This window comes from Sinohyriopsis cumingii, chromosome 1, assembly GCF_028554795.1.
Source record: "Sinohyriopsis cumingii isolate HCF-2022 chromosome 1, ASM2855479v2, whole genome shotgun sequence".
In the NCBI taxonomy this organism is placed as follows: Eukaryota; Metazoa; Mollusca; class Bivalvia; order Unionida; family Unionidae; genus Sinohyriopsis; species Sinohyriopsis cumingii.
The window spans coordinates 114,965,561-114,975,749 of NC_142961.1; the positions used below are offsets into that span (position 1 = coordinate 114,965,561).

The following is a 10,189-nucleotide window of genomic DNA, read 5'->3' on the forward strand; positions in this document are numbered from 1 at the left end:
AGTAAGTAAGTCCTTAACGACCGGAACAACGGGATTTCATGAGTGAGAATAGACCCAACACACACTCATGTTAAATAAATGGATGTCAGGCTGCTATCGACTAGTCCATGTGCCTACAAAAGCAGTATGTGACGCCAGTTGAGATTGGTTGCCACTATGACGTCACATCGGGACACCTGCATTTGACGGGTCGAAATGGTTCTACAAGTCCGTCATGGAAGAGGAGGTCCAGGAGAAACAAGGGAGGAATGGTACCCGGCAGCAGGCGCAAACGCACATACTGCTGAAACGCCAACCCGTACTTAAGTAAATTTACTCCAGTTATTTAAATGGACGATAACAATTCCAATATTGTGTTAGCCACCTGTGCAATTAGTCAAATCAATAATAGTTATTAATTTTCCTACATCATTCTATTTCAAGCTGGAATTTTGTGTACAAACTGTACGTCAAGAAACGCTAAAGAAATACCAGTCAACTAAGTCAAAATGACTAATAATATTTAGTATCACGCTTAAATTTCAAAATAATAGTGAACATGTTTTGTTGGTGGTATCGAAATGGTCAAATTAGGGTTTAAAATAGAGATATTATAAAAAGTGGTTTCCCAACCAAAATGGAAACCATGTAATTCACTTTGGCAATTTTGGCAGGTAGCTCAACCTTTTCCACATCGAGATAAAACCGGTGGTCATCAGAAGTAAGTCAGCACCTGGTTACAGCGCTGCCATCGTCAGTCAACCATAAGTCATCCGGCTCCACTCTTCAAGTCCCTAACAAACTCGTTTGAGGGTCCACCTTACCATTGGACTGCTAACATCCCAGCTGGTATTTGGCTTGCATACTGCAGAGTAAATTTCCCGTTTTAACTTCAGCAGTACTCTCCTCTATTATACAATAGAAGGAGATTCGATGATATGCAGGTATTACCGGACTTCTATCTTTCTTCTTCCCCAATTATGTGGCTCCCTGTGTCCGCACATGCAGCATGTTTCCCATGCACCCACATACCACTCCGTCAAGATACCAGCCAGGGCTCTTATGTTTACTCCCTCGTTGTCGCCAAAGTGAACTACACTCATTCTTTCAGGCAGGCGGCTTCCCCCACTGAAGCAATACAGCAGCAGTGCTCGAAAACTACGGCTACAACATAGTCATTTCAGGGCTGGTGGCTCAGTAGTCTCCATTCCAAATGGCAGTTCATGGCCGAACGTGGTCGCTAGAGTCTACTGCTCACCGTTGTTCACTGGTCGACGTATCCAACCCGAATGAATCAATGAATGGATATGTTAATGATGTTGGAATGAAATATATTTTCGCTTGCTAGTTAGAAGTTATGTTACGATTCGAAAATGTTATCACCCCCTCCGTCGCAATTCCGATTGGGTCTCTCTTTCACAATGTCCTTCTCGCTGTCTGTCCACGTGGGGACGGATTTAGAACAGGCCCCGGTCCCTCGAGGTTCCTCTGATCTTGGACAAAGCTTTAAAACCTGGGTGGGAAGTCGCTCGATCTAACGCCTAAGCTGATTCAAGATGCCGTGTCCTCTCACTGGTCATGATAGCATTGCGTAAGAGTTTAACTCTAGCCTGCTTACTGGACATTTTTATGATTTCGATAATTCTGTTACATTATGACTTGACTTCACTTTATTTTAATTCTAGTCGTTATAACGGTAGGTATCTGGCATGGTGTATACAGTATACATATACCAGATTTTTTTACATTTTCCTGAGCGAGAGAGGCCGTTCAGGGTGGCCTAGTGATTAGAGCGTGGGCAACGATTGCGGGATGTCTTGGGTTCGAGGCCCAGCCGAGTCATAACAAAGACTTGTAAACAAACATGGTACTAACAGCTGACTCGCTTGGCGCTCAGCATTGATAGCATATTGTTAGGACTGGTCGGCCTGGTGTCAGGATAATGTGACTGGGTGGGACGTCATGCTACGTGTCTGCGGCATGATACCCCGATTCTATCACCATAAACTGCCACACTGCAGACATCGTAGCGATATGACTGAACAATTGTTAAAGTTAGGTTAAAAATTCAAATCACAAACACACACACCTGAGCGAGAGTCTGCGCCACGCCACTGCATCTCTTCCTGTACATTAGCCTGCTCTTACTCCTTGAAAAGAATTATCTTGACACTTTCGGTCCACCTATTCTATTTCTGCGAGAGAAAAATATGTCTGAGGTATTAACTTCTAAGCTGTGGGATGGATTTGACAATGCTCTTGCCGTTGACCACATTTGTCCAAAACAAATATACGCGCGGACGGCACAAGGTATTATCCGAAATAGGTAAGTTAAGAATAGTTTAATCATTCCCAGATGGATTGAAATCGTGCCAAGATTGACTTTGATTTATATTCGAAATGGATTTGAAGCTAGGTATAGGCTGTTTGACCTTAGGGAATGCAGTTGTTTCTGTGGTGTAGCGGTTATCACATCTGCCTAACACGCAGAAGGTCATTGGTTCGAGCCTCACCGGAAACGTTAAGAAAAAAAAAACATTTTGTTTGTGTCGGGGTATACATTTTTCCAGGCGTTTCTCGTTTACTATCTCAGTGAAAAGTAGACGGGAAAGTCAATAATTCACTTTTAGCCATTTCCTCTATCAGATTCATAGGTACATTGTCTTATAAACTAAAATGCATCTCCATGCCTGGAATGAAATTTCTCTACAGGGTAGACAAACCGGGTCAGAACTCTGGTAGAAGAACTAGCTCGCGTTTCAAGTCGCCAAAGACGACATTGCAATGTATTAAATGAAAAATGCACAAATATCATTAGTAGACATAATTCTACACAAGATTTCATGAACGTAAGAATGTTTCCATTCTCTTTCTATCTACCTTAAGGTCGTTTCCAAATGTACACGGTTATTTTAAGATGTTTATCTATTATTCTTTCTGTCAAATGTCGGAAAGTTGTTAACATATATATTATATTCATTTCATTCCCTTATTAATTACACTTCATTCTTTCTTCTTTTGCATTTGAGTTGTGCATCTCATCTTTGTACATACTTTATTACATAGACAATAACACTCGCTAACTGGGTTGATCCGTGTTAAATAAGTCTCGTCTCAGACCAGAATCAATTTTCTTCTATTTTATAAAGAAGCATTCAGCAGTATGCCGCTTCTACCATAACTGATCTATCGCTTCTTTGCCACATATTAATTCACCTTATTTCAAGAAATCCTGCACGGGATCGGTTCGTTTTATTCGTGTTCCTAATGTAAACGAGCTAAGTAGATGAGGTAATCAAGCAGCGTCTACATGACCAAAGAACAGCAAATTTTACAATCAATTTACAAGTTACAGTGCCCATGAAACGGCAAGCAGAGGTAACTCTTTAAATTTTCATAAAATAAATTGCATAGTCTACCAATTGATAATTATTAAAATAAGTACTTCGCCAAATAAGCCAGTAGTAAACAGATCATACAAACACTGAATCTGGTTGACCTCAGCGAGGACTGAAGTGTAACTGTAGTTTTAGGTCTCTCTGTCCCCAAATCTGTATTGGTATGAAGTGAGGCCTAAGATCCGATCTCACCTATTCAGAAAACCTGCAAATATTTCAGACAGATGTAAGAGGTTACAAGCATCATACCACACTTTGCTCAGCCTGCGCCAACCTTTGGAATTTGTAAAATGTAGTCTTCAGTGGCGAGTGCAATGTTCAATTCATTTTTATTGGCGAGGGGGGGGGGGTAGGACACGAATAAGCTAGCTGCACAAAATAACATATATACCGTGTTCAAAATGCAAGATATATGTCTCTAATTAAATAAATACAACACTAAAGGAATCTATCCAATACAGACTCTACATTTTTATGATTTTAAGAATTCTGTTACGGTAAATCGTGTTTGCACTTTGGGTTAATTCTAACCGTTAGAACGGTAGGTCTCTGTTCATAGTCTATACAGTATATATGTACTAAAGATTTTATTTTAGATCAACGAGAGACTGCGCCATACCCTTTCGTCCTTTCCTGTATATTAGTCTGCTCCTCCTCCTAAAAATAGCATTCCTTTCACACATTCGGTCCACCTCGGCAACTTCTGCGAAAGTAAAATATGCCTCCAAGTTGCCAGTGAGATTTGACAATGCACTTGCCGTTGACCACATTTTTCCGAACAAAAGATATGCGCAAGGTATTGTCTGAAATTTGTAAGTTATGAAGAAATTAATCTTTCTCAGCTAGATTGGAATTGTGTCAAGACTGAAGTTAATCAGCATTCAGAGTGGAGAAGAAGCTAGGTATAGGCTCGTTGATCAATACAGGTTCAGTTGTTTCTGTGGTGTAGTGGTTATCACATCTGCCTAACACGCAGAAGGTCCTGAGTTCGAGCCTCAGCAGAAACATTATATTTTGTTTGATTCTTTTGGACGTTTAATCACTGCTTTCATCGCATGAAAAATACGCTGGGTTGGCCACGATTCACTATTAGCCATTTCCTCTTCCGGTTTATTAGGGAATTTTATTACATAACCTTATAAAGTTCTCAAGGCATCGACACGAAATTTCTCCACAGAATAGATAAAACGGGTCAGGATTATGGACGATAAACTAGATCAAGTTTCAAATCCAGAATAACAACACTGCTATGTATCAAATGGCAAATACACACATAACATTAGTAGACAAAATTCTACACAAAATTTCAGGATCCTAAGAAAGATTTTATGATATTTTAAGATCATTTTTATAGGTATAATGTTATTTTAATCTGTCTATCTATGTATCTTTCTACGAGATTTAGGAAAGTCGTTTACATATAATCTATTCTTACGTGTTTAAGCTCGAATAAACAGTAACACAAGAAAGAGTGAAAACCACAAGCTTTGAAACAATGTAAGAATTTTTTTAATAAAATAACTGTAGTCCGATACCTCTCTTCTCCCAAATCTGTATTGGTATGTAGTGTGACATAAGATTCGACATCTCCTGTTCAGAAAACCTGCAAATATTTCATATAGATATCTCCGTAACATACAGTAGCGAAGTAACGGTATGGGCGGGGGGGGGGGGGAGGGAGGGAGGTCGCCACAGCGCCAAAGGTCTTGGGTCGCGAAAATATCTTTACATTTAGATCATCTTCCTCGCCCCAGGCGTTATTTACCGTACGTACACCACTCGCAACATATCAGTACACATATCGATTGTTTCTATATACTTACAGGAATTCTCTTGGCTCTTAAATTGGTATTCATTAGCCACCATTTCACTTATCATTCCCCGAGACTTTTGAAGAACTTTAGTTTTGGAAGAATATTAAAGAATTTTATTCAATATATCTTTCCATCCAGTTCTCTAATGATTGCAGGCATCGATGTTTTTGCAAATATAACCAGGATCTGACCCATTCGGAAGTTGTAGCTTACCCAGAATCTCGCAATGTATTCATCTGGCCCAAATACAATCTAGCCTAAATTAGGTAATGGATGTCGACTCTGACTGTTCTGCTAGTCTCACTTCCGTCTCCCTTCTTAGAGATTCGGGACTCACTGAACCAGAAGTTCGGTCACTCAAAAGGATTCCTTTACGAATCATTGTCTTTCCTTAGAATCTCCTCTCTACGTTTTACCGCTAAATTACGTGTGACTTTCTCGAAGTAAACCTTATCTGCTCAGCAATCTTCCCAGGAGAACTAAATTTTCGCTTTTGGATTGATTATTTGGATTAGAGAGGCCATCGCACAATTGTTCGTGTGCCTCTTGTTTATTCCTGCACGAAGGATGATAATTGTTCCTGGGGGAAGGAATGAGAGCTACATCCCCCAGGCGTTTATGTGCTAACAGAGCACTGTTAATTTTAGCCTCGGGTCGTAGGACAGTAAGTAAGTCCTTAACGACCGGAACAACGGGATTTCATGAGTGAGAATAGACCCAACACACACTCATGTTAAATAAATGGATGTCAGGCTGCTATCGACTAGTCCATGTGCCTACAAAAGCAGTGTGTGACGCCAGTTAAGACTGGTTGCCACTATAACGTCACATCGGGACACCTGCATTTGACGGGTCGAAATGGTTCTACAAGTCCGTCATGGAAGAGGAGGTCCAGGAGAAACAAGGGAGGAATGGTACCCGGCAGCAGGCGCAAACGCACATACCCCTGAAACGCCAGCCCGTACTTAACTAAATTTACTCCAGTTATTTAAATGGACGATAACAATTCCAATATTGTGTTAGCCACCTGTGCAATTAGTCAAATCAATAATAGTTATTAATTTTCCTACATCATTCTATTTCAAGCTGGAATTTTGTGTACAAACTGTACGTCAAGAAACGCTAAAGAAATACCAGTCAACTAAGTCAAAATGACTAATAATATTTAGTATCACGCTTAAATGTCAAAATAATAGTGAACATGTTTTGTTGGTGGTATAGATATGGTCAAATTAGTGTTTAAAATAGAGATATTATAAAAAGTGGTTTCCCGACCAAAATGGAAACCATGTAATTCACTTTGGCAATTTTGGCAGGTAGCTCAACCTTTTCCACATCGAGATAAAACCGGTGGTCATCAGAAGTAAGTCAGCACCTGGTTACAGCGCTGCCATCGTCAGTCAACCATAAGTCATCCGGCTCCACTCTTCAAGTCCCTAACAAACTCGTTTGAGGGTCCACCTTACCATTGGACTGCTAACATCCCAGCTGGTATTTGGCTTGCATACTGCAGAGTAAATTTCCCGTTTTAACTTCAGCAGTACTCTCCTCTATTATACAATAGAAGGAGATTCGATGATATGCAGGTATTACCGGACTTCTGTCTTTCTTCTTCCCCAATTATGTGGCTCCCTGTGTCCGCACATGCAGCATGTTTCCCATGCACCCACATACCACTCCGTCAAGATACCAGCCAGGGCTCTTATGTATACTCCCTCGTTGTCGCCAAAGTGAACTACACTCATTCTTTCAGGCAGGCGGCTTCCCCCACTGAAGCAATACAGCAGCAGTGCTCGAAAACTACGGCTACAACATAGTCATTTCAGGGCTGGTGGCTCAGTAGTCTCCATTCCAAATGGCAGTTCATGGCCGAACGTGGTCGCTAGAGTCTACTGCTCACCGTTGTTCACTGGTCGACGTATCCAACCCGAATGAATCAATGAATGGATATGTTAATGATGTTGGAATGAAATATATTTTCGCTTGCTAGTTAGAAGTTATGTTACGATTCGAAAATGTTATCACCCCCTCCGTCGCAATTCCGATTGGGTCTCTCTTTCACAATGTCCTTCTCGCTGTCTGTCCACGTGGGGACGGATTTAGAACACGCCCCGGTCCCTCGAGGTTCCTCTGATCTTGGACAAAGCTTTAAAACCTGGGTGGGAAGTCGCTCGATCTAACGCCTAAGCTGATTCAAGATGCCGTGTCCTCTCACTGGTCATGATAGCATTGCGTAAGAGTTTAACTCTAGCCTGCTTACTGGACATTTTTATGATTTCGATAATTCTGTTACATTATGACTTGACTTCACTTTATTTTAATTCTAGTCGTTATAACGGTAGGTATCTGGCATGGTGTATACAGTATACATATACCAGATTTTTTACATTTACCTGAGCGAGAGAGGCCGCTCAGGGTGGCCTAGTGATTAGAGCGTGGGCAACGATTGCGGGATGTCTTGGGTTCGAGGCCCAGCCGAGTCATAACAGAGACTTGTAAAAAAACATGGTACTAACAGCTGACTCGCTTGGCGCTCAGCATTAATAGGATATTGTTAGGACTGGTCGGCCTGGTGTCAGGATAATGTGACTGGGTGGGACATCATGCTACGTGTCTGCGGCATGATACCCCGATTCTATCACCATAAACTGCCACACTGCAGACATCGTAGCGATATGACTGAACAATTGTTAAAGTTAGGTTAAAAATTCAAATCACAAACACACACACCTGAGCGAGAGTCTGCGCCACACCACTGCATCTGTTCCTGTACATTAGCCTGCTCTTACTCCTTGAAAAGAATTATCTTGACACTTTCGGTCCACCTAGGCTATTTCTGCGAGAGAAAAATATGTCTGAGGTATTAACTTCTAAGCTGTGGGATGGATTTGACAATGCTCTTGCCGTTGACCACATTTGTCCAAAACAAATATACGCGCAGACGGCACAAGGTATTATCCGAAATAGGTAAGTTAAGAATAGTTTAATCATTCCCAGATGGATTGAAATCGTGCCAAGATTGACTTTGATTTATATTCGAAATGGATTTGAAGCTAGGTATAGGCTGTTTGACCTTAGGAAATGCAGTTGTTTATGTGATGTAGCGGTTATCACATCTGCCTAACACGCAGAAGGTCATTGGTTCGAGCCTCACCGGAAACGTTAAGAAAAGAAAAACATTTTGTTTGTGTCGGGGTATACATTTTTCCAGGCGTTTCTCGTTTACTATCTCAGTGAAAAGTAGACGGGAAAGTCAATAATTCACTTTTAGCCATTTCCTCTATCAGATTCATAGGTACATTGTCTTATAAACTAAAATGCATCTCCATGCCTGGAATGAAATTTCTCTACAGGGTAGACAAACCGGGTCAGAACTCTGGTAGAAGAACTAGCTCGCGTTTCAAGTCGCCAAAGACGACATTGCAATGTATTAAATGAAAAATGCACAAATATCATTAGTAGACATAATTCTACACAAGATTTCATGAACGTAAGAATGTTTCCATTCTCTTTCTATCTACCTTAAGGTCGTTTCCAAATGTACACGGTTATTTTAAGATGTTTATCTATTATTCTTTCTGTCAAATGTCGGAAAGTTGTTAACATATATATTATATTCATTTTATTCCCTTATTAATTACACTTCATTCTTTCTTCTTTTGCATTTGAGTTGTGCATCTCATCTTTGTACATACTTTATTACATAGACAATAACACTCGCTAACTGGGTTGATCCGTGTTAAATAAGTCTCGTCTCAGACCAGAATCAATTGTCTTCTATTTTATAAAGAAGCATTCAGCAGTATGCCGCTTCTACCATAACTGATCTATCGCTTCTTTGTCACATATTAATTCACCTTATTTCAAGAAATCCTGCACGGGATCGGCTCGTTTTATTCGTGTTCCTAATGTAAACGAGCTAAGTAGATGAGGTAATCAAGCAGCGTCTACATGACCAAAGAACAGTAAATTTTACAATCAATTTACAAGTTACAGTGCCCATGAAGCGGCAAGCAGAGGTAACTCTTTAAATTTTCATCAAATAAATTGCATAGTCTACCAATTCATAATTATTAAAATAAGTACTTCACCAAATAAGCCAGCACTAAACAGATCATACAAACACTGAATCTGGTTGACCTCAGCGAGGACTGAAGTGTAACTGTAGTTTTAGGTCTCTCTGTCCCCAAATCTGTATTGGTATGAAGTGAGGCCTAAGATCCGATCTCACCTATTCAGAAAACCTGCAAATATTTCAGACAGATGTAAGAGGTTACGAGCATCATACCACACATTGCTCAGCCTGCGCCAACCTTTGGAATTTGTAAAATGTAGTCTTCAGTGGCGAGTGCAATGTTCAATTCATTTAATTCATTTTTATAGGCGGGGGGGGGGGGGGTAGGACACGAATAAGCTAGCTGCACAAAATAACATATATACCGTGTCCAAAATGCAAGATATATGTCTCTAATTAAATAAATACAACTTAAATAAATACAACACTAAAGGAATCTATCCAATACAGACTCTACATTTTTATGATTTTAAGAATTCTGTTACGGTAAATCGTGTTTGCACTTTGGGTTAATTCTAACCGTTAGAACGTTAGGTCTCTGTTCATAGTCTATACAGTATATATGTACTAAAGATTTTATTTTAGATCAACGAGAGACTGCGCCATACCCTTTCGTCCTTTCCTGTATATTAGTCTGCTCCTTCTCCTAAAAATAGCATTCCTTTCACACATTCGGTCCACCTCGGCAACTTCTGCGAAAGTAAAATATGCCTCCAAGTTGCCAGTGAGATTTGACAATGCACTTGCCGTTGACCACATTTTTCCGAACAAAAGATATGCGCAAGGTATTGTCTGAAATTTGTAAGTTATGAAGAAATTAATCTTTCTCAGCTAGATTGGAATTGTGTCAAGACTGAAGTTAATCAGCATTCAGAGTGGAGAAGAAGCTAGGTATAGGCTCGTTGATCAATACAGGTTCAGTT

At 40.3% G+C, this 10,189-nt stretch overlaps 1 non-coding gene across 1 annotated transcript; it reads left to right on the forward strand.

Annotated features, from left to right (window-relative positions):
* Positions 1 to 4,311: 4,311 nt before the first annotated feature.
* Trnav-aac (transfer RNA valine (anticodon AAC)) lies at positions 4,312 to 4,384 on the forward strand. The gene has a single exon. It is a non-coding gene; the product is annotated as a tRNA-Val (tRNA).
* Positions 4,385 to 10,189: the final 5,805 nt, after the last annotated feature.